Consider the following 18,976-nt stretch of genomic DNA (forward strand, 5'->3'; position numbering starts at 1 on the left):
CCCGGGCAGAGGGTGGGTGGGTGCGAGGCGGGGCCAAGGTTTGCCGCTGAGCCAGATGCCACATGCCAACCTTGCTTGTGTGATTTATGAGTTTCTTCCCCAATACCAGCCACAGATGGCTGACTTGGGTATAGGAGAGTTTCCACTCCAGAAGATTCATTAATCAACAAATCAGTGCTGCACCTCCCGGCCCACAGGATGGACGTGTATTTTCCCGTGAATTACCTGCTGAGTCCTTTCTATGGATCATTCAGCTGATGACTTTCACAGCCAACACTGCCACTTATCCACCAGTCATTGAGTCACATATTTTAACCTCTTTAATCCTATAACAACTCTATCAGGTAGATTTTTTGTTTTGTTTTGTTTTTTGTTTTTTTCTTTTTCGGTTTTTAGTGCTGCACCCATGGCATGTGGAGGTTCCCAGATTAGGGGTCAAATCCGAGCCACAGCTGCCAGCCTGTGCCACAGCCACAGCAACGCAGGGTCGGAGCCTTGTCTGCAACCTACACCACAGCTCATGGCAATGCCGGATCCTTAACCCACTGAGCAAGGCCAGGGATTGAACCTGCAGCCTCATGGTTACTAGTCGGATTCCTTTCCGCTGCTCCACAACAGGAACTCCAGGTAGGATTTTTGTTGTTGCTGTTGTTTTTAATTTAAGGCTGCTCTGGCAGCATATGGAAGTTCCCTAGCCAGGGATTGAATCCGAGCCACAGCTGTGACCTGTGCTGCAGCTGCAGCAATGCTGGATCCTTAAGCCACTGCGCCAGGCCAGGGATTGAACCCACACCTCTGCAGCGACCTGAGCCTGAGCTGCTGCAGTCGGATTCTTAACCCACTGCACCACAGCAGGAAATCCAGGTAGGTATTTTCTTATCACCCTGTTTACGAACTTGGAAACTGAAGCCCAGAGAAGCTAACACACCTGTCCGAGATTACTCAGCTAAGACAGAGATAGAGCCAGGATTTGAACCTGGGGTCCAAGCTCCTTACTGTCCTTCATTGCCTTTCACATATTAGTTTGTCTCCTTGTATCAACCCTGACACATCTGTATTGTTATTTCCCCATTTTGCACTTAGGGAAACTGAGACCCCATGCACAGCTCTCAGTCTTACTGCAGAGCCCAGGGTTTGTCCTCTTACCCTGTGCATCCTTTCTTGGCTGATTCTTAGACGCCCGAGAGGTAGGGTGGGTCAGAGGTGACTCTACTATCATCTACAGATGTAGAAACAGGCTGAGAGGCCTAGATGCCCAGCGTAACAGAGCAGGAAATTGGGAGCCTTAAGACCCAAGAACGTGACGTTCCACCCCCCAGTGACAGAGTCCATCGCTGAAGGCTCTGCCTAGTACCAGGTGTCAGGAGGCTGAGACCCCCTGAATGATCAGGCCCCTAGGCCAGGGCTCTTCACTACATTGTCTGCTTTCTTTGCTACATTGTCTGCTTTCTTCGCTACATTGTCTGCTTTCTCCGCTACATTGTCTGCTTTCTCCCTGCATCCAGGCCAGGATGTTTTCTTGTTTTGCACATACGTTCCTGGCATGAAAGTACTCTGTTCTGCATTATTTCTCCTCAGACACTAGTTTTGTACTGGTGGTGGGATTGTTCAGGGGGAATCTCCTTTTGCACCTTGGCCCCTGTGGCTTTGTGCATCCAAGGTAGGGACCTGAGGGTGCTTTGTGGACCCTGGTGGGTTTATCTAGTTTTCACCAGATGCCTGGGCTATTGTGTGCTCATCAAGCATCTGGGCTTATTTTATCTTTTCGTCTTTTTGTTGTTGTTGTTGTTGTTGTTATTGTTGCTATTTCTTGGGCCGCTCCTGCGGCATATGGAGGTTCCCAGGCTAGGGGTCCAATCGGAGCTGTAGCCACCGGCCTACGCCAGAGCCACCGCAACGCGGGATCCGAGCCGTGTCTGCAACCTACACCACAGCTCACGGCAACGCCGGATCGTTAACCCACTGAGCAAGGGCAGGGACCGAACCCCCAACCTCATGGTTCTTAGTCGGATTCGTTAACCACTGCGCCACGACAGGAACTCCCCTGGGCTTATTTTAAATTCATTACAACCGAACGCATCCGTCCTAGTTGCTGGCTGCTTTACCGTGTGCCAGCAGGAGTGGAGAGGAGAGCGCTGGCCTGGCTGTGAGAGAATGATTGCTCCAGCTCTGGTTCAGCCCCTTATGAGCCAGGTAACCTCCAGCAAGTGACTTGGGCTTCCTGGGCCTCAGGGTCCTCAATTGAAAAATGGAGGTGATGTGGGGGAAGGTCCAGGGAGAAAAAGCCTGGCCGTGGAGCCTGGAAAGCCGATGCAGCGAGTGGTCCAGGAACTCTTGGGCAGTGCTTCTCTGGCCCTGTGATGGGCCAGGCTCAGGGCAAGGCCTCACGGCTCAGATATGGGGGCCCAAGGGAGAGGGAAGCGAACCAGAAAAGGAGAGGTAGGCATCCAGGTGTCCACTTTGTCCCTGAGCTGGAGATTGCTGATCTGGCTCTGAAACCTTTTGTGGTGGCACTTCCTTTGAACTTGAGGAGCAGAGAAAGTCGATTCAGCAGGGTACCTGATGTTCCAACAAAGCTAGGAAAAGCTTCAGGCTGGAGTTCCCATCATGGCTCAGCAGTGATGAACCTGACTAGCATCCATGAGGACGAAGGTTCGATCCCTGGCCTCACTCAGTGGGTTAAGGATCTGGCATTGCCGTGAGTTGTGGTGTAGGTTGCAGAGGCAGCTCGGATCCTGGATTGCTGTGTAGGCTGGCAGCTGCAGTTCCAATCTGACCCTCTTAAAAAAAAAAAGCTTCAGGCCAGTGGGGAGGGTGGGGATGGGAGCTGGGAGAGGGGGTTATGAGGCAGAGGGTGCTTCCATCTGGGGTCCTGGGGCAGAGCTGCCCCTTTCTCATCTGCCTCCCCTGCCTGACATGGGTCAGGGCTCGCTGGGCCTGCCCCACGGAGCAGAGGAAATGGAGGCTGTGGTGACAGTCCTAGGCCAGTGGCCTCTGTCTGTGGAGGCCACACAGGGCATGGCCTTGCCACTCTCAGCAGGCCCGAGGGAGGGTGACAAAGCCACACTGTTGAGAAGATATTTATCAGCGACACAGAGAAAGGTCCGGTTGGGAGGCTCCTTCCCAGCCCAGGGGTCACTGCCTTGTGGGGCAGGAAGAGCAGAGGCCAGGGGCCCACACCTAGAGCTGAAGCCTGGCTGTTTCTCTGACTAGCTGGGCGACCTGCGGCAAGTCGCCTCAGCTTTCTGAACCTCAGTCCCCCTCCTGGTAAAACAGGGATAATACCACCTGCTCTTAGGGATGCTGTGAGATCTGAATGAGGTGACATTGGTGAATGGACCAGAATAAAGAAAAGGGGGCATAGTGCCTAACATGGTGCCCAAGCTCTGTGGGGGGTAGTATTAGTCTTGTTCGCAGGTGGACCCCCAGAGCTTGAGCCAGAGGATGTGGTCAGTAAGCGCCCATGAAGAAATGAATGAGCGTAGCTCCGGGTGGGGCAGACGAGTGTCCCTGGGAAGGTCTTGACTCCACCCTCAGCCCTCGTCCTGGTCCAGGGTCCCCAGGACGCCAAAAGCGGGCATGTGTTCGAGAGAGGTACGTGTCGCCTTGTTGATTTTGCAGACAGAGGAGTCCTGCAGGCACGGGGCTGAGAGATGGACAAATGGATGTAATTCACGGGCAAGAATGCAGGGAACCCTGAGAGGTTCCACCTCCACCCCTAGACACTGGGGGAGGGGCCTTCCTAAAGGTTCCCTTTTACCTTGAATCAGGGTTGTATTAAAATCGCCTGGGGCATTCCTGTTGTGGCTCAATGGGTATTCAAGAGAATGCAGGTTCCATCCCTGGCCTCATGCTTCAGGTTAAAGGATCTGGCATTGGCCCAAGCTGGGGTGTGGGTCACAGATGCGGGGTAAAACTGGGGTGGCTGGCAGCTGCAGCTCTGATTCAACCCCTAGCTTGGGAGTTTCCATATGCTGTAGGTGCAGCCCTAAAAAGACCACAAACAAAGCCTGATTTTTCTGCATTCCATTAAATTGCAAACTGCATGAAGATAAAGACACGCCCACAGCAGCTAGTAGAGCGCCCAGCATGTAATTGATGCTCAATAAACGTTTGTTGCATGAATGAATGAGGGCAATAAAGCTGCGGTTCTCAGTTCCGAAATTCTCTGGTCTCGGAACACATGTGTTTGGGATGCGTGTCAGTTTGTTTTCAGCCTTCTCTTCTAACCTGGCTGTTGATTTGGGTTTTCAGGGAATCAGGTGACGTTTGACCACTGAAGATACTTTTTCATCAGGCACAGGAGACCCAGCATTTGCAAGTTAATGCCAAATCAGTGCCTGATTAAACCGACAGGGATAACACAGCAGAGATGAGGCAGCAAATACAGATGTGGATAAACCTACCTTGTTAGAAAACTGCCTCACATACTAATGAATTCATTAAAGGCTATGGCAGTGAAAACTGCAGCTTTGGGATTATCTAAGGTTTTAGTTGAAACTGGCAGCAGAGAGCACGGATGAAGGCTTCTCTGAGGTCCAAGCCTGGTCTTCTTGAAGCTTTTTTGCCCAGGGCCATGTCTCCACTCTGGGTGTTGGAGTCTTTAGTTTATTTGCATACAAATTGCAAACGTCTACAAAGTCTTTGCTCATGCAATTTTTAAGTAAAATATTTGCTTCCCTGAAGGCTCTACTTTCTGAGTTTTTCTCCTCAATATTCTTCTCACTTAGCAATCACTCACTTCGACCCAGATTTTTCACCCTGGGGAGTGCACAGGAACATGGCAGGAGCCAAAGGAAGGGGTGGGGGAGAAGTGAGTCGGGGGCTGGGCCATGGAACCCACTCCTCAGACATGCAGAGCTGGACCTAGTATTTTAAGAATTATTTTATTTAATTCTCAAGCCAGCTCTGCGGGGGTTGATGTTATCATTATTATCTCCATTCGTAATGAGATGTCATATAGTTTGCTCAAGGTCACACAATTAGGAACTGGGAGGGCCAGGACTCCAAGAATATAATTATGTTCAGAATTATATTCTTTTTTTGGGGGGAGGGGGGTCTTTTGTCTTTTTAGGGCCGCACCCACAGCATATTGGAAGTTCCCAAGCTAGGGGTCCAATCGAAGCTACAGCTGCTGGCTTACGTCACAGCCACGCCAGATCCAAGCTGCGTCTGCCACCCACACCACGGCTCACGGCAACACCGGATCCTTAACCCACTAAGCAAGGCCAGGGATCGAACCCGAAACCTCATGGTTCCTAGTCGGATTCGTTAACCACTGTGCCACGATGGGAACTCCGGCAAGGACTAACTTTGGATGGGGCAGGAGTTGGCATCTGATTCAAGACCAGAGTGCAGGGAGCCAGCCAGAGGATTGTCTGGGGAAGAGCATTCAGGCCGAGGGAGCAGTGAGTGAGAGGCCTCACGGGACGCATTTGGCCAGAATGAAAGAGCAGGCATAGGTGGATGCGCCCATCCTGGGGGTTTCCTGTGTGGTAAGCTAGAGTCCTGAGCTGAGCCCGCTGCCAACCTGTCCCTCCTCACTTTGTGCTGCTCCTCCTCTGTCACTGTCAGTCTTCAAATTCCTCCAATGCACCAACCCCTTCCTTACTAAGGGCCTTTGCACAGCAGAGCCCCTGCCTGTAACACACGACTCCACTCTGGCTGGCAAGCTCCTTCTTATGCTTCAGATCTCAACTTCATGTCAAGCCTTGGAGGGCCCTCTGCCTCTCCAAGCTCCAATGACTTGAAATGCTGTTCTCCTTCATAAAACTAACTATTTCCTTCACAATAGTAACCACATTCATTTTTAGTTTTGACTATAAACACCACGAAGGTATCATGGATTGGGGTCGTGTCCATTTTATTTGCAAACCTTAGCTGAGGTAATAAAATGAGTTAACCCCTGCAGTCCCCACCCCTTTATAATGGAGCCAGATGAATAGGCAAGTGCAAATAAGAGTAACTCCTTGATACCATAACTCAATGAAATAGCTAATTGATTAATTAACAAACATTGAGAACTTATTTGGAAGGCACAGGGGATTCCAATACGAAAGATTTTGTTCCTCCTTCAAAGAGCAGAGGGTTGTTTGGGGTTTTTTTTTTGTTCTTTGTTTTTTGTTTTTGGTCTTCTTAGGGCTGCCCCCATGGCATATGGAGGTTCCCAGGCTAGGGGTCGAATTGGAGATATAGCTGGTGGCCTACGCCACAGCCACAGTGATGCCAGATCCAAGCCACATCTTCAACCTATACCACAGCTCACAGCAATGCCAGATCCCCAACCCACTGAGTGAGGCCAGGGATGGAACCTGCATCCTCATGGATGCTAGTCAGATTCGTTTCTGCTGAGCCACGATGGGAACTCCAAAGAGCAGAGATTATTGAGGGAGGTGGACAGTTACACCAACAATTCCACACAGTGTGATTAAGAGCCATGACAGAGGATGATGCAGTAGAACTCAAAAGACAAGAGTGGAGGGATCAGGTGATCAGGGAGGGCTTCCTGGAGGAGGTGATACTGCGTCAAGCCTTAACCTATGCTTAGGGCTTAGTGTGTATGGGCCTTGTGGAACTAGACCTGCCCGTAAAAAGGAGGGCCTGAGGCAAGGCAAGCAAGAGGTCACGTGGTATACCCAAGGGGCTGATGAGAAGTGTGGTGGGAGTAGAAGGGGGACTGGTGGGAACTGACTTTGATGGGTGGGCAGGTGCTAATCATAAAGAGCCTTGGGAAGTTCCCGTTGTGGCATAACGGAAACAAATCCAGCTAGGAACCACGAGGTTTTGGGTTCCATCCCTGACCTCGCTCCGTGGGTTAAGGATCCGGGGTTGCTGTGAGCTGTGGTGTAAGTTATAGACATGGCTTGGATCTGGTGTTGCTGTGGCTGTGGTGTAAGCTGGCAGCTGTAGCTCCAATTCAACCCCTAGCCTGGGAACCTCCATATGCCACGTGCATGGCCCTAAAAAGACAAAAAAGACTTAAAAAACAAACAACAACAACAACAAAAAAAAAATGAAAAAAAAAAAAACTTGGGCATCAAGGTGAAAAATCTGGATTTGATTTTAAGATAGAGAGCTTCAAGAATTTTAAGCAGGAAAGGAAGGTAATCAGACTTTGCATATAGAAAAATCTCAAGAAAAAGGGCAGACTAGATTAAGAGAGAGCAGTGGTGGAATCTGTTCTCTTGTTAACAGAACCACCGCCTCATTTTCCTGGGAAGTGCTCCTTCTGGTAGTTTGAATAGAAGCTTCCATTTTGTCAGACTGGGTCATCTACAGCCGTGTAACAAACTTTCTCATGACTTAGTGACCAAAACAACTCTTAATTATTATCTCACAGTTTCTGTGGGTCTGGGATCCAGGAATGGCTTAGCTCAGGGATGGCAGGAGGTGGCAATCAGGGTGATAGCCAGGGCAGCAGTCATCTCAAAGCTCAACCAGGGTTAGAGGATTCCCTTCCAGGCTCACTCGTGTGGCTTGAGGCAGGCCTCTGAGGATCTGCTTTCCAGCCCACTCACAAAGGCCTCTCCACGGGGCAGCCTCACAACAGAGCAACCGCTGCCCCCCAAGTGAACAACTGGATAGAGAGCCAGAGTGTGTGCTGAAGATGGCAGCTACAATGTTTTTATAACTTAAGATGGCAAGTGAGTGTCCATCAGTTCAGCCTTATTCGTTTTTGTTTGTTTGTTTTTGCATTTGAGGGCTGCACATGTGGCATATGGAGATTCCCAGGCTAGGGGTCCAATCGGAGTTACAACTGCCAGCCTACACCACAGCCACAGCCATGCGGGATGCGAGCCACGTCTACAACCTATACTACAGCTCACAGCAACGCCGGATCCTTAACCCACTGAGCGGAAGCCAGGGATAGAACCCACAACCTTATGGTTCCTAGTTGGGCTCGTTAACCGCTGAGCCAGGAAGGGAACACTCAGCCGTATTCTATTTAGTAGAGGTGCATCCTCCCATCAGAGTAAGGGTTAGTCAAGAGAATGACTAGCAGGAGGTGGAGATCACTGGGGACCATCTTGGTGGCCGCCTTCCACACAGATCCGCCTCCTCCTCAGGTCAGGTGACCCAAGCCGGGCCAGCCAGAGCATTTCCTTGGGATCTGTGCATTCAGTCAGAAAGAAGGCATCTTTCTTACATGCTGAAGCTGGAAGACTCTGTGGACAGCCGTGTTCCCCACCAAGTAGAAGGAGCTGGTCTATGGGAAGACTGAAGGTGGCACTGAAAGGAGAGCAGAGACCGGATTGCCCGTGTTTTTGGTTGCATTTGACCCTGATATTTACCTGTCTATACGAGTCAACACGCTACATCACCTCTAGTGTTGCCTGAGGTAATTCAAGGTGGGTTTTTATTTTTATTAGAGTGTAGTTGATTTACAGTGTTGTGCCAATTTCTGCTACACAGCAAAGTGACCCAGTCATACATATATACATTCTTTGGGGTTTCTGTCATTTGTAACCAGAGAAAGACCACTGACTGATGCCGAGTCGCACTGAGGCAGACAGATCAATTAGGAAACTTGGAGTAAATCAGGTAAAACCTGACAGGGGCCTGAACTAGGGCACTGGGAGTGGTGATTAGGGACCAAACAGGAGAATGTACAAGAACGGAAGGCACGGATCTTACAGGACTATCTCAAGGTTAACATAGAGGCGCAAGGTGTTTGGCACATGGTGGAAGTGGATGATTAAATGAATGAATGAAGGCAGGGAGACAAGGGAAAAAAGCAAGACTTGCTGACTGATAGGATATGGAGAATGAGAAGGAGGGAGAAATAAATCAGGTCTCAGGCTTGAATGGCTGGCTGGCTGGCAGCCCTATTTAAGACAGGAAATGCTGCTTTGGATGGGGTTGGGGGAAAGGTGTTGAGTTTGGTTTTGAATTACTGGCCTGTGTTTTTTTGTTTGTTTTTTCTGGTCTTTTTGTCTTTTAGTGGCATAAGGAAGTTCCCAGGCTAGGGGTCCAATTGGAACTGTAGCCGCCGGCCTACGCCAGAGCCACAGCAACTCGGGGTCCGAGCCTCATCTGTGACCTACACCACAGCTCATGGCAATGCCGGGGATCCTTAACCCACTGAGTGAGGCCAGGGATAGAACTCGAGTCTTCATGGATGCTAATCCGGTTCGCTAACCGCTGAGCCACGACGGGAATTCCTACTGGCATGTGTTTTCAAGATGAGTGGCTGGTTTTAGGGAACCAAGATGTTACCCTGTCTACATGAGGAACATCTGTCGTTGGCCTCCTCAACTCTGACCACCTGAGGGATGCAGCTATACACACTCAAAGACCACTTACTTGCTAGGGAAAGACCTAATTTGGCAAATAGGCAATGATCACAACTGCCTGGGAACTAGTGGTTCTGGATCAGGTAATGGTTTAAAATGAGCATGACAGGGGAGTTCCCATCGTGGCGCAGTGGTTAACGAATCCGACTAGGAACCATGAGGTTGAGGGTTTGATCCCTGGCCTCGCTCAGTGGGTTAAGGATCCGGCGTTGCCGTGAACTGTGGTGTAGGTTGCAGTACGCGGCTCAGATCCTGCATTGCTGTGGCTCTGGCGTAGGCTGGTGGCTACAGCTCCGATTAGACCCCTAGCCTGGGAACCTCCATATGCCACAGGAGTGGCCCTAGAAAAGGCAGAAAAAACAAACAAATAATAAATGAGCATGACAAGATCAGCTGTCAAGTATCAGCCCAATGACTCCTGATTCCCAGCACAGTTCTCCCGGTGCCCTGTTTGACAGCTTACTCCCAACCAGAATGGGGGAAGATTATGGAAACAGTTGAGAAGCTTGAAACTGGGTATTCAGGAAACACATTTGCTTTCCTCTAACAGGAACAATGTGTCAAATGCAAATACCCACACTCAAGCTGGGTGTAGTTGGCAGCTTTTTAAAAACTGGCAGTGGAAAGCTGTCAGAGGTGGGAAAGGCCCCCCCCTTTAGAATGACACTGTGTCCAGCCAGAAGCAGTCTGGAGAGATAGCTAAGCAAAGGTTGTTAAATTTCACCAGAATTCAGTTGGAAGTGCTGCCTCTGTTTACATCCCTGAGCGAAGCTCATTAGCATGTGTCAGAAATGCAGCTTCAGTGGCTCCAAACATCCCAAGCTGTTCCTGGGCTTGCAGGAATGCCAGTCCCATGCAGCACAACTAGCTAGGCTTCCTTGTCTGTGCCTTCTACCCCAGTGACTAAACTGTACAGAGCAAAGGCTTCTTTTGTGATCCAGATATGTCCTGCTTTAAGAATGAGGCATGCTCTCTTCTGAGCTCAGGTTGCAAGGAGAGAGCTGGGCAGGTTGAGTGGAGCAGTGAACACGAGGTGCTGTAAATGGCAAAGCACTCCAGAGGCATAAGGCACGAGGGCTTCTTGCCAGCCTCATCAACGATCTGCATTATACCCATAGCACCCTGGCACAGTAGTCAGGACAGGGTTGTAAGTGCGTTGTCAATTTTTTTTTAAGGCTTTTCATTATGGGAAATTTCAGGCATACAAAAAAGCAGAGATTAATGCTTACCAGTTTCAAGTTATTAAATTATGACTACTCTTATTCTACATTATTCCACTGGATCATTTTGAAACAAATCACAGGTATTATGTCATTTACCTGTATTTCAGTACACACTCTAAAAGATAACAACTTCAAAAAAAACCCAAAAAACCACAATACCATTATCAAACTTAAGGAACTTCACAACAATTCCTTAATACTGATGGAATCGTATATGGGTGAGCAAAGAAGGCTCCTGCACGTCCATTTCTTTTACCTTTCATCTCTCACAGGACTTGTGTTAAATGCAAAGGAACAAAAAAAGGCAAAAGATCAAAGCAAGGCAGGACTGTGTCCACACTAGGATTGTGACTGATGTTTTAGCAACTCGAGTAGGTTTAAAACATTTCTTGAAGTAGACTAAAAAAGAAGTTAAAGAAAACAGCAATCCTCACATTTTTATCAGACATTTTAGCATTTCCCAAGGCTACAAGGACAGCCCTTGAGCCCATCTGGGAACCAAGACTGTTGGAAGGCGAACGAGATTCTTTGATCAGCTGGTGGTTGGACTGCTATAGAGTCCTAGGCTTCTACTAAGGTACAGGGATAACTTCACGGTAACATGAAATTTTTAGACCTCTTTCTGGGAGTATTGTTTTAATAACAATATTAAATACTACCAGGGGATACATTTTATTCAAGTATAACATATGTATATATAGAAAATTGCACAAAATTCTAGGATTTTGGTTTTGTAATAAGTTATCACTTACTAAGCTCTACATTTGTCCTGAGGATTACGTTCAACATTAAAAATGGGATGTAAAAAAAAAAAAAAAAAAAAAAGAAGAAGAAGGAGTTCCCATTGTGGCGCAGTGGTTAATGAATCCGACTAGGAACCATGAGGTTGTGAGTTCGGTCCCTGCCCTTGCTCAGTGGGTTAACGATCCGGCGTTGCCGTGAGCTGTGGTGTAGGTTGCAGATGCGGCTCGGGTCCCGCGTTGCTGTGGCTGTGGTGTAGGCCAGTGGCTACAGCTCCGATTCGACCCCTAGCCTGGGAACCTCCATATGCCGTAGGAGCGGCCCAAAGAAATAGCAAAAGGACGAGGAAAAAAAAAAAAAAAAAAAAAAAGGATGTAAACAGCACAGCAACTCTTAGGGTAGTCAGTCCTATAAGTGTTTACCATGTGAAATCACCTTTGTGGATGAGCAGGATGAGAAGGGGGTGGGAGTCGGAGCTAAGCAGAGGGAGATGTGTTTGCAGAGGGGAGGCAGGTGGGGGTTGTCAGAGCCCAGCTGAGGGGAGGAATCCGTCCCTGTGGGGAAGCCTGAATGATCCTCCTAGCCACGGACTCCCAAAATGCTCCATGTTGATGCCAACACTGGACTCGCTGCTGGGCAGTCCCTAGAAGTACTGATACAGGATCTTTCACACAACGTGCAAAATCTCAATGTCTAGGCTGGTCAGTTGCAGGAATTACTGGGCAATATTACAGAGATGGTCATTGTTCACAGAGGTCACACAGGCCTCAAATGCTCTGTCGTGTAAGTAGTGATCATCAGCCTTTTACAGGAAGGAAAGATGTACTTTTTCAATCCAAAGGACTTGAATAGATCTAGAGGGCCTGGCTCAGGAGCCACCAAATACTGGGGTATCAAGGCTTTCTATCTTAAATCCCTTAGAGCTGCATCACAACCTCCCTCTACGAACATTTGCTCTTTCGTGTACCAGTACCTTCAAACCCTTCTGTAACACTCCTCTGAAGGGAGTACAAGGCTGAGTCCTCTTCTGTCACAACTGCCACTTCGCACTGGTATTTGCTTAATAACTGGGAAGGGCATTATGGTAATCCTTTCTGGCATTGCTTTGTAAGTGGAAGGAAGTGGGTAACCATGCTTCTAAGGGGCTCATGGGCGGTATCAAGGACAAAGCAATCTCTGGACTGGCCAGGCCGTCGGAGAGAAGGCGCCCAGCATTGTTGGGTGCCCTTCAAACTGTTCACCCTGCAGCAGTACTAACAGTCTCAAACCCTCTTTCCCTCAAAGACTAGAGGGCAACATAGGTGGCCAAGCCCAGGCGATCTTGAAACAGAGTAGACAGTCCACAATCAATGCTGGTAAGTGAAGGTAGCAGTTAGCATCACCATGGCAACCTCTCCAATCATGATCTTTCCCATTTCTCTTAAATTACAGTCCAGAGACCTTAAATTCAAACATCTGTTGACAAGGCCAGAGGGCCTGTCTCAGTTAAGTGATGTAATCAGTCCTTGTTAGCCTTCTCCCTACTCTCTTGAAAAGCTTAAAGAAAAATTACCTTTGGCACAGAAGAGACTTTTAAACCAAGCTCTTCACAAGCCTTCAACGGAACATCTCGTTAAAGCATAGAATTACAAAGCAGAAATTCAAACCAGAAAGCTAGATAATGATACAGCATCTCTAAATGTAGCTGAAGAGATTGCTATTGTCTCCAAAGGTAAAACATCTTCCTTAGATCTGGCTTACAAGTCAAACTATGTAGTGGAGGAGACAGGAAAGTGAATCACTAAGAAGTTATCACCCTCTAAGCGTTTTTTTACTTGAGTCCCCCTTAGACCATCATCTAGCTACTCCCAACTTCTTCATCAATCGTCCTCTTGACTTCAGTCTCTCGGCGCCTCCTTAGCCCTTCATCTACTTGCCTTGCGTCTAGTCTAGCCTAGACCTTGGTTAGCCTTTCGATATCATGCTTGTTACCCATGACTCCTTGTCATCTTAATTCTGCCCTCCCCTACTCAAGCATCCCCCCATAACAATTTTATATTGCTGCTTTTTTTTTTTCTTTCTCCTTTTTACAGCCACACCTGTAGCATATGGAAGTTCCTGGGCTAGAGGTCAAATAGGAGCTGTATAGCTGCAGGCCAACAGGCACAATAACACAGGATCCAAGCCACATCTGTGATCTAAGCCGCAACGTGTGGCAATGTTGGATCCTTAACCCACTGTCCCACATCCTCACAGACACCATGTGGGGTTCTTAACCTGCTGAGCCACAATGGGAACTCCTCCTATCAATTCTTGTACTAAAGATATGCTCTGATCTACACTCTACTAGATGTGAGATTCATACTGCCTGAATCACTTTGTTCATACTGCCTGAATCACATTATCCTGTTTTTGGTTTTTCGGCTGCGGCATGCAGCGGCTTGATGTGGGATCTCAGTTCCCAGACCAGGGATTGAAAACGGGCAATCAAAGGTGTATGTGAAGGTGTACTGTGAGAAGTTACAGATTATTTGTAAACCTGAGTACAATCACTTAAAAAAATCTCAATTCAAAAGAAAGCAGGACAGCGAGTTCCCTGGTAGCCTCATGGTTAGGATTCAGCATTTTCACTGCTACAGCCTGGGGCAGGGCAGTCTCACTAAAGTGCAACACTTCTGGGGTCTCCAATGGATGTCACAGATGATCATCCATGACCTGTAATCTATTTTACATATTTATTTATTTTTTTGTCATTTTGCTATTTCTTGGGCCGCTCCCGCGGCATGTGGAAGTTCCCAGGCTAGGGGTCGAATCAGAGCCGTAGCCACCGGCCTACGCCAGAGTCACAGCAACTAGGGATCCGAGCTGCGTCTGCGACCTACACCACAGCTCACAGCAACGCCAGATCCTTAACCCACTGAGCGAGGCCAGGGATCGAACCCTCAACCTCATGGTTCCTAGTTGGACTTGTTAACCACTGTGCCACGATGGGAACTCCCTTTTTTTTTTTTTTTTCTATTTTACATATTTAACGAATTGAGAACATCTAACACACTTGCACGCTCTCAACTTTCCATCTTTTCCTTCTGAGCTTCTTCCTTCTACCAGTACATCTTTCAGCTGGCACTACAATTTTCCAGTAGCAATTATCTAATTATAATACATTTCTTAATCCTAGACGCTTCCTCTTATTGCATTTAAAAAAAAAAAAAGTGTCTTTCTCCTTGATGTAGATGGAGAAATAGAATAGAAATATCCTCAGTATGATAGGAACTGCCACTTTGGCTTTCTCTTTAAGACCTAAACTGTTCAATCTAATGCCAAGGGGAGAAAAATGAGCTGGAATGGTGCCAACCCCCCCTCACAAAAGAAAACACTATACCAGTTATGCTTATTTTGCCGATATCTGGTGGTTCTATAGTTTAAAGCAGCTTGTGAAATTATCCAAGTGGACTCAATATTGTTTACTTTTCTATAAGGTAATTTTTGCTGTATAGCATTGGCAAAACTATGTACGAATTGACCTCTGCTCTTCCTATTGTGAGCATTATAAATGATAAGCTCCTGTGTAAAACCTTGCTCTCAGATCACTAAAATATGTATCACAGCACAGCCCAACAACAGCTAATGCTCAGCTGTGGGGACCATAGGAGCCTTTTGAAGATGATGGAACTGCGGTAGGGTTGAAACTGATGGCTGTGGAGTTAATTGTGTTTTTGAGTTTGAATCTCACCTGTGATTAATTTTTCATTGTTTTACGTTCTTTCATGACTTGATTTTTCTCATATGCCAATGTATTTGTAGGTTTACTGGATTTTATTTTTAGGGAGTGGGGTGGTAATATCTTCCCATTTTTGATTAAGTTGGTTCAGCCATGGTGCTATTCAGTAGGTATCTTCAGTGTCAAGTCCCGTGGCTGAATGCCACTGTTATTATGATTATTTGTAATCACATTGTAAGCTTGAATTTGGACTTGTACCTGCATCTTTTGTATTTTGTCCATTTTGTTATTTAGACTTTGGGAGTCCTCTTTGGTTTTGGTCATGTATGTCTGCTTTGTAGATTAAGTAGACTTCATCAACTATGGTCTATTTTGGGTTCATAGTTTAATTTAGAATTGTGTTAAATTGATGTTTTGCATTCGACTTCATTTTACATTAGTTTGACATAAATTATTTAATTTTTGAATTCTGGAACTTTGAACATTTAACTGTAATTTGTAATGTAACTGCTGTGAAATACTTGAATAAAGATGATGAGAAAAACAAAACAAAAAAATATCTATCATTCCACATTAACACTTTCTTCTTTCAGGTTTCCAATGAACTTTGCCTTCTCTGTCTACATCATTTTCCTTACTCTTTATCTGCCAACTTTTGTCTTTAATAATATGCCAATGAAGAGACTTCCTAAACTTTAAATCCAAAGCATTCTTTTTTTTTTTTTTTTTTTTGGTCTTTTTGCTTTTTCTAGGGCCGCCCCTGCGGCATATGGAGATTCTCAGGCTAGGGGTCTAATTGGAGCTGTAGCTGCTGGCCTATGCCAGAGCCACAGCAACTCGGGATCCAAGTTGAGCCTACAACTTACACCACAGCTCATGGCAACGCCAGATCCTTAACCCACTGAGCAAGGCCAGGGATTGAACCTGCAACCTCAAGGTTCCTAGTCAGATTTGTTAACCACTGCGCCACGACGGGAACTCCCCAAAGCATTCTTATAATTCCTCACCTTAACTGTCTCACTGAAAAATTCCCTTGACTTGGCTTCTGGAACATTTTATTTTCTAGCTTTCCAATTCAGTTTACACAAAGGAGTGAGTTTAATTCTCCTAATGCAAAGATTTGACAGGTTATGCCTTAAAAACCTTTAGACTGTCACAGCCTATGAAATTAAACTCTGAAGGTACTCCAATACTAGATTTCCTGGGCTTAAAACCACATACCACCTCTCCTACTAAGTTTTTTACCTCGTTCCAGCCATGATGGCTTATTTGCTGGTCCTCAAATACTGCCAGTTCTTTTCCATCTCATTACTCCTGCCCTGTTTTCAAAGCTTAGCCATTCTTCAAGGCCCAGCTTAAATGTTACTTCCTTCATGAGGACAGCTGGATATGCCATCTCACATGCCTTAAATAGCTGTGGATAAAGGATTAACAAAAACTCCTTCTGCTCTATGGATAAATTTGACCTTGGGTTAACTTTCTAGCTCTCTTCCTAAGGAAAAACGATGGTGGAATGTATTACTAGGCAAAACTGCTTAAGGTAAAAATGACCTGTAATTGGTAATGCATACTTAGAATTCTATAAACTGTAAATATCTGGCGGGAAGACAGAATAGCTTTGTCCTTCTCTAAATGCAATTGGTTCCTGTAACTGTGGCATGTCTCTTGCAGCAACTCAGAAACTCTATTTACAGTCGCATTACAACAGGTAGTGGCTCCTGCTGTATACGAGGCTAAGCCAAGGTAGCTCTTGTCCCTACCTGTCCAGTCTCTTGCACCTGAGCTATCATTTCTTTGTACACACAGAATACTTCTTAGATGGCTGGGGACTGTCATGAGGACTTATCACTCCTCCGGAGGAGGAACACTTGATGATGCTGCGCTGGCGAGCTCTTTTCTACCCTGTATGCTTTTGCAAACTGGTGACAAATGTGACCTATTCAGGTCTGGAGAATCCAAGTACTTCCATCTTTAAGGTTCCTTTGATAGGAGTTCCTGTCGTGGCTCAGTGGTTAACGAATCCGACTAGGAACCATGAGGTTGTGGGTTCGATCCTTGGCCTTGCTCAGTGGGTTAAGGATCCGGTGTTGCCCTGAGCTGTGGTGTAGGTCGAAGACGTGGCTCGGATCCTGCGTTGCTGTGGCTCTGGTGTAGGGCTGTGGCTACAGCTCTGATTCAACCCCTAGCCTGGGAACCTCCCAATGCCTCGGGAGCAGCCCTAGAAATGGCAAAAAGACACACACACACACACAAATAAAATAAAAAGGTTCCTTTGATAGTCACCAGAAATTCATCACCTAGTTCACAGCTACTTACGTTGAAGGGCTCCCTAATCCATTAAGATCTTTGTGGTTAAGACTACGTCTTTTTCATCTAGCGAAATCACTGTGGTATTGCTGTGTGATCTGAGTCAATCTGAACTGATTTTTTCACCTTTAACAGAGGAGTAATTATTTCCGATCTCCAAGAGTTGTTGTGATGATTAAATATGACATATATAAAAATGTTTCCCAAGCAGTAAGTGCTATACCTAAGTGGTTGGTGATGCTCGTATCATTATGCTCACAGATAAACTAATGTTTCCTCTCCTACATGTATCATCCCTACAAATATAGTAATATTTATTAAACAGCTCATATATTCTAGTTTTCATTTCAATCTTAAAAATTAAAAACAATTTGATAAAGGAGAGGTCATACTGATATGAAGCTGATTTCACAGTAAGAAATGCCCCATCTTGTTCTTAAACTCAAACACTGGTCTTTAGGTGTAAAAAATTGTCTTCTCAGGGTGGGGTTCCCGTCGTGGCTCAGTGGTTAACGAATCTGACTAGGAACCATGAGGTTGTGGGATCGATCCCTGGCCTTGCTCAGTGGGTTAAGGATTCGGCGTTGCCGTGAGCTGTGGTGTAGGTCACAGACACAGCTTGGATCTGGCATTGCTGTGGCCATGGTGTAGGCTGGCGGCTACAGCTCCAATTAATCCCCTAGCCTGGGAACCTCTATATGCTGCAGGTGCAGCCCTAAAAAACAAACAAAAAAGTCCTCTCAAACTTGCTGAAAGTAAACAGTTCACCACAGTTCTTACTCCAAGGCATTTTAGCAAGTTGCTGGAAACATTAAGCCTGAAGACTAAAAGTGAGCTAGTTAAAATAGCCCTTTTAGGAGTTCCCGTTGTGGCTCAGTGGTTAACGAATCCGACTAGGAACCATGAGGTTTCGGGTTTGATCCCTGGCCTTGCTCAGTGGGTGGAGGATCCTGTGTTGGTCTGAGCTGTGGTGTAGGTCACAGACTTGGCTGGGATCCTGGGTTGCTGTGGCTGTGGCTGTGGCAGAGGCCGGTGGCTACAGCTCCGATTCAACCCCTAGACTGGGAACCTCCATATGCCGCAGGAAGCGGCCCTAGAAAAGACAAAAAAAAAAAAAAAAATAGCCCTTTTATATTCATGGGACTTCTTAGCTCAAACATTAAAAAATAGAAGCAGCATTGTCAAGAACGTTATCTTAGAAATTTTTCAGATATATAAAATAAGGTGGATTAGAGGATCAAGAATTTTGTTAATTTTTCTGCTATGTTTCACCTTTAAGTAGCAGTATAAAATATCACTTTATAAGCAGAAATCAAACCAGTTTTACTTGTGGTTGGAGAAAGGCCACACAATCAATACTCTCTAATAACATGTAAATAGTGGCTGTAGCTCGACCAAACCACTGAAAGTTTTTTTTTTTGGTCTTTTTAGGGCCACACCCATGGCATATGGAGGCTCCCAGGCTAGGGGTCTAATCAGAGCTGTAGCTGCCAGCCTATGCCACAGCCACAGCCATGACAGATCCGAGCCACATCTGTGACCTACACCACAGCTCACAGCAACGCTGGATCCTTAACCCACTGAGTGAGGCCAGGGATTGAACCCGAAACCTCATGGTTCCTAGTCAGATTCGTTTCCGCTGTGCCAGGATGTGAACCTCTGAAAGTTTTATCATAGACTTCACCTTAACAATGAAAAGCCTACTTCTGTTC

At 46.6% G+C, this 18,976-nt stretch overlaps 1 long non-coding RNA gene across 1 annotated transcript in view; it reads right to left on the reverse strand.

Moving 5' to 3' along the window:
* Positions 1 to 18,976, reverse strand: part of LOC146401824 (uncharacterized) — a 118,298-nt gene that overhangs the window by 60,671 nt on the left and 38,651 nt on the right. The window contains exon 2 of the long non-coding RNA XR_014811043.1: positions 226 to 737. This is a non-coding gene — a long non-coding RNA (uncharacterized LOC146401824). The remainder of the gene's footprint in view (positions 1 to 225; positions 738 to 18,976) is intronic.

The sequence above is a fragment of the Sus scrofa genome, chromosome 7, assembly GCF_054392235.1.
Source record: "Sus scrofa isolate SSC_HxYL_T2T_F1_AM1 chromosome 7, Sscrofa_HxYL_maternal_Yorkshire_Landrace_v2.0, whole genome shotgun sequence".
In the NCBI taxonomy this organism is placed as follows: domain Eukaryota; kingdom Metazoa; phylum Chordata; class Mammalia; order Artiodactyla; family Suidae; genus Sus; species Sus scrofa.